Source organism: Chinchilla lanigera, unplaced genomic scaffold, assembly GCF_000276665.1.
Source record: "Chinchilla lanigera isolate Chin_1 unplaced genomic scaffold, ChiLan1.0 scaffold00013, whole genome shotgun sequence".
NCBI lineage: Eukaryota > Metazoa > Chordata > Mammalia > Rodentia > Chinchillidae > Chinchilla > Chinchilla lanigera.
The window spans coordinates 9621519-9627646 of NW_004955414.1; the positions used below are offsets into that span (position 1 = coordinate 9621519).

The following is a 6128-nucleotide window of genomic DNA, read 5'->3' on the forward strand; positions in this document are numbered from 1 at the left end:
TACAGGGGCGGGCCACCACACCCAGCCTGTTTTAAAGTGAACAGTGTCAGTGTATTGGAAAATTAATATTTTCCTCATTAAAACTATTAAGAGAAAATAGAGCAGAGTGGCTTAATCAAGTATTTCTGAATAAATGGTCTAATAGTTCAGGAGAAATATCATTTAACATTTGTATGCCCTTACAAGAAAATACAGAATGTGTTTATAATTTTAACAGAAAGCATGTTTCTTTTTCTTTTTTTTGTCTTTTTGAGACAGGATCTCGCTATGCAGTTCAGGCTGCCCTTGAGCTCACTTTGTAGTCCAGGCTGGCCTCGAACTTGCAACGATCCTTCTGCCTCAGCCTCATAAGGCTGGGAGTACTAGTGTGTACCACCATGCCCAGCTTAGAAAGGATGTTTCATAAACCCTTTTTTTGTTTTTTTTTTGTTTTTTTTGGAGACAGGGTCTCTCTGTGTTGCCCAGGCTGATCTCAAATTCATGGGCTCAAGTGATCCTCCTGCCTCAGCTTCCTGAGTAGCTAGAGGTTTGTGTCACCACTCAGTTCTACGTGAATCTTTTAAATGTCCATAACTGGTGGAAAATGGTTCTTTTGAGCAGAAAAATTGCTTTCCTAGATTTTAGTAAGCATATTTTTATAGTTTAAAGAAAAAGAGTTTTCAGCTTTAGTAAACAGAAAAAGCAAAATGTTACATGGGCCAAAGGAGGCTTGAAGGGTTTTTAAGATTCTTATGTAAAACACATCAAAGAAGTAAAACAACAAAATAGCAGTGTTTTCTTCATATTTAAAAAAAAATAAATGGTGGTTTGTTTTCTAATTATTTTCACTGATTAGCTTACTGGCAACACTGAAAGAAAGGTCTACACAAGTTTAAGATAAAGCTGTATCAAGTTTTGCTCATAACATTTGGTAAGGATTTCAATTTCTGCAAAAGGGGAACTGTCTGTGACCTCTATCAGCACAGTCCAACAAAATGGAATCCACTAATATCATATAAAATATAAAAATCAGAATCTTCTAGGTGTTACAGCAAAGCCAGATTTATCGGTAGTGTGGGAAATAGGAGTGGCACTCTACAGAAGTGGAGGGGACCAGGCTTTATTAAATCGGCTGGCCAAGAGGAGTTCCAAGTTTGAACCCTGAGCCTTGGGAAAGCTGGGGTTTTATACCTTTGTTTTAGTTGACTGGGGGTCAGGGTGAACTGAGTGGAATTTTTCAGAAGCAGTTCAGCTGATCTTGTTATCTTGGAGTTACCAGGGGGCAAAGAGGCTGTTGAAACCTTGTGGTTACAGAGTAGAACAGAGCAACAGCAAAACATTATCTTTCGGGTGGGGCGTGGGGAAGAGCCCTTGGACAGCAGAGGGGATCCTGAGACAGTCTATTTTTTGTCTCATAGGTACTATAGTTCATAAGGATGATCATAAACACAGAAACGTCATGACTATGGAAAGGAGCTCTTATATTGACACTACTCTTGGCCTCACTTTTTTTTTTTGATACTGGGAATTGAACTCAGGACCCTGCACTTGCCAGGTAGGAGCTATGCCACTGAGCTATATCCCTGGCCCTATATTGATACTACTCTTGTCTATTAGTTAACATTTTTGTGAAAACAAAATCTTGCTATTCAAGGCAAAAGACAGAAATTCACAAAGATAAACATATAGATCATTCATTTATATTACTAAAGGAGCACAGAAAGAAAAACAGAATCCTTTTTTTATCCTTATCCTTTTAAAACCTTTAGGTATACTAAGATACAAGGTTCTACCAAAAGCAGACAGGTATTCCAAGATTTGGTTGTTGCCTTAGGACACAAGGCAATTTCCAGGAAAAAGGCAGAATAAGTGATAGAGGATACAAAGGAAAAGCAGAAAGGACACAAAAAACTGCTAAGACTTCATTATTTTACAATGTAACAAATAATGGAATACATATCAGCAAAGGCATCTTCTCTTCACATCTCCTAAATTCCAGTTTGGGGTGGGGTGTAAAGTGGTATACACCTAACTGTGAGCTACAAGAGATACAAGGCACAACTCTATGAAAATGCCATCTCTTACCTACTTAAAATCCTATTTAGAATGAAGCCTCAAATCCTTACAATAGTCTTTGGGGCCCTGGGTTATCTAGACCTTGCCAAATTCCCTGAGCTCTTATCACTATCTCCCTTAAATCACTGTACTACAAGCGAAGCCTTCTCCCTACTCCTCCCATTAATTTCCCTTCTTGGGCTTGTGTGTTTACTGTTCTTTTGCCTAGAATTTTCTTCCCTAGCTCTTACAATAGCCATCTGTCTCCTTTGTATCCTTCAATATCTAACTATGTTACTCCCTCATATAGCATCACTTTATTTTAAATAGACACATTTTTCCTAAGTTTCCGCAGCATCACCTGTTTTATCCTTCACAGTACTAATCATGCTCTGTAACAATCATATATATGCATTTACTTACTTGTGCTTGTTCTATGTTCTACTAATCCAAACACTTCATAAAGACAGGGACCTAGTTTATCTCCTTCTCTACTACATCCCCAGGGCTTAGCACATAGTAAGTGCAAATAAACATTCACTGAATGAAATCTTAAGCAGAACTTCCTAACAGAGTAGGCGTATATATGATTTCCCTTTTCCATTTTTTTTTGGGGTTTTTTTCTCCGGTACTGGGAACCGAACTCACGACCTTGTGCTTGCCAGGCAGGCGCTTTTGCCGCTGAGCTAAATCCCCAGCCCCTTCCCTTTTCCATTTATATCCTCCTCTAAAAAGCATTAAAAAAAAGAGGATGGTTTTTCTCCGCCCCATATACCTTGTACTACTGTGTTTTTTCTCTTGAGTCTTTCTTGATATTTATGTGCTAAAAATTTATACTAAGGGAAACACAAAAAGGCAATCTGATCTGTGTTCCTTGCCTCCTGTCCCTATAGCATGTTTCATATTTTTATGCTTTTGCTATTTTCCACTCTTAATCCCATTTAAAACACTCTTTCATTCTCCTGGCTAATGCTTACTCATTAAGATTCTTCACAGGGGTCTCCTCCAAGAAGCTTTCCCAGGTTAAGTGACCTTACTTTGTCACTTACCAGATTCTAATAAGTTTATCTGTTTCATATGTCCTTTCCCAGAACTGGAATAAGACCTTAGAAGGATCATCTCTTTGTGTCCAGTGCCAAGCTTAAAAACTGTCAGTCTGAACTTTAGCTATAAACCTTCTAGGCGATTTTCCACTTCCTTACTCCTCAGCCATCTTTGCCACATAGTATTGAGCAAAGAACACAATTTTACCTCATCACAAAATAATCTTGTATTTCTATGCATGGTAGTTTCATACACAGCACCTTATTTAATATTTATTTTAATCATCATTTGTTTCATTCTAACTTCTAGCTTTATTGTTATTATGGTGGTATCCTGGACATAAAATATTTTCTTTAGTGTTTTAAAATAGAATTCTATATTGTACCACAACTATGTGACCATTCATCAAACAAGATTCCTTATACAACTGTTATCATATGCAAACTTTAAGAAATGCATTAAACCTGTACCATGACAAAGACACTATGTTAAATGTGAGGTAAATAATTAAAAATAACACTTCCTGTCTTAAAAAAGTTTACTGTATAGTTGCCAGGCAATTCATCAATACACAAAAAAACTTAAGCATGAAATTTTGGGATTCATTTCTAAATTAATTATGAAAGCACTCACTGCTTTATTTTTAAAGGTTGGTTAAACTGTCTGTAAGAGTTTATTGCCCTCTAGTGGATTAAGTAGGTATGTTTAAAAACAAATACCTTACTGGCAAATTTCAGAACTGAAATGAAAAAGGTCAATTTATTATTTTTGCTATTTGTGTTTTGCCTGGTGAACTGCAGCAAATGGCAACAAATTTCTCATTCAATGTACGGTGGTCAATAACACATATCCCAGTTTATTAAGCTCAGTAGTTTTATTTCTTGGTCAGTTACTAAGCAACTATGCACAGCATCAGTGAGGAACAAACTTGAGGCAGGGTCCCGTTTTAGTTATTAGATTGATAGCCTAGTGCAAGAGATGGACATTAAACAGATATGCACTTAATTTTATGAATTAAATTGCATAAAAACTGCAATTGTGGTAAGTTATGTAAACAAAATATACATAATACTAGGAGAAAATATAACAAGAGAACTAACTGGGTTTTTGCTTGGGGGAATGGGGAGAAAAAGAATAGTTAGGAAAATACAATGTTTTTAGAGAAAATATTTTCTTTGAGTGGTGGTATAAAGGCCTTTTAAACAGTACCTTAACCTTTCATAAATAAAAGAGAAATAAGGTTGGCACAAAAAGAGGGAAAGTATAAGTGTCAGGAAAACTGATGAGAATGAGGGCCTCACTTGGCCTTTGTTTTCCAGAGATTGCCTAGGTTAATGTCTAAGAATGAGGGTTCTGATAGATTTCTTAAACTCTGTGGGGCTGAGGTAGACACACAATAGTGTATTTCTAATTTACCAGGGATACTCTAAAATATCTACCTTTTCTCTTCCCAGTCTAGGCAAACTATCACCCAAAGAAGCTTCATTATATTTGCCATGAAAAATACTTTCACAAGGGACATATCAAAAGCTCTTGTGTGTGTGTGGGTATAACTACATGTTAAATAACTATGAATAGAAAGTTCCTTACAAAAGAGCCATTAGGTGAATTGACTATTTAATGGAATTAGGTTGATGCCTACCAATCCTTTTCACTCTATAGTTTGTCAGTGGGATTACCAACCTCTCTCTATCCCATTTTCATGCTAGCCAAGTTGTTCTCAGATTTTAGTACACATCAAAATCATGTGGCATAAAACAGCAATTGCTGGGTCTAAAAATTGGCCTTTTTGCGGTGGGGGGGGGTCTTTTTGAGACAGGGTTTTGCTATGTAGTTCAGGCTGGCCTTGAACTTACAGTTCCTCCTACCTCAGCCTCCTGAATGCTCGAATTACAGGTGTGCTGACAAGTGTAAATTACCTAATGTCTTAGTTGCTTTTCTCTTGTTGCTGAGACAAAATACCCAACACCAAGGTTAAAAGAAGAAAGGTGTATTTAGCTCACAGTAGAGGTTTCAGTCCATAATCAGCTGGCTCTAAGGCAGGGTGGAAAAAGATACCAAAACAAGAGAAAAGCCTCTTTCTGTCCCTTATACTGTAGGCAGGCTACCTGCCCTAGGTCGGGTGTAGCACTTCTACCCTTACTCCCAGCATGGCACTATCAATCATACACTCTAGATTTAGCTACCAAGCTGCATCTAAAAGTGCACGGGGCTTTGGGGGACCACCTGGACACAAACCATAATGCATGATATGGTTATAGCTATACCCTAAGTCTTGATTGCATTGCAGTCCTTTGTAGCTTACATTGCAATTATGCTGTAGTCCATTACTGGGTGATCTTTTAGTTTAAATGCCTCATTATTAAACTCTTACAAAGGATCTTAATAGAGTTAGTGTTAAAGCTCTGTGGTAGAGCACTTGTCTAGTATGTGTCTCTTTTCCAAAAGGTACTTTTTAAAATGAGTCTATGAAAATGCCATGTTTTTTTCTCTCCTTGGCTAAATCCTGGAGAAAAAATTCAAATAGTGTAAACTGTAAAACTGTAAAATTCTTTTAGTGTAAACTGGTATATGGGGATGAAGAGAAGAGAGATGTGTAAGATATGGATACCATCTTAAAATTTACAATCCAACTGGACTCATACTTTCTTTTGACTGTTTCAGACTGTGCAAAGTGTTTTTTATGTCACTAACGGATCTACTCAGAATTTAAATAACCAGCTAAAGGCTAGGATGCAGGTGGAATCAGGTCTAGAACTCACACCTTATAATGAGCAGGTCATCAGTCTTTCCAGTCCCTTGTACTGTTTGCTCAAGCATCAGACATAAGAAACAATGTGTTTTAAGGTTAGTCAAAGGATGAAATTACCCCTTTAGGAAACTAGCTCACAGTTCTAATCACACAGGAAAAGAAGGCATGACTAGATTTTTTTTTTTTTTTCATTCCTTTTGAAACTTTTCATGCCAGCTGTTGACAAAGCTCAGTGGACTTGCTAACATGTCTGAGGACCTGCTCTGATCACTAGCACCATAAAACAAAACTAAAAAAG

The 6128-nt window shown here is 37.2% G+C and overlaps 1 protein-coding gene across 1 annotated transcript in view; it reads right to left on the reverse strand.

Moving 5' to 3' along the window:
- Ddias (DNA damage-induced apoptosis suppressor) overlaps positions 1 to 6128 on the reverse strand; it is a 29604-nt gene that overhangs the window by 14181 nt on the left and 9295 nt on the right. The window lies entirely within an intron of this gene.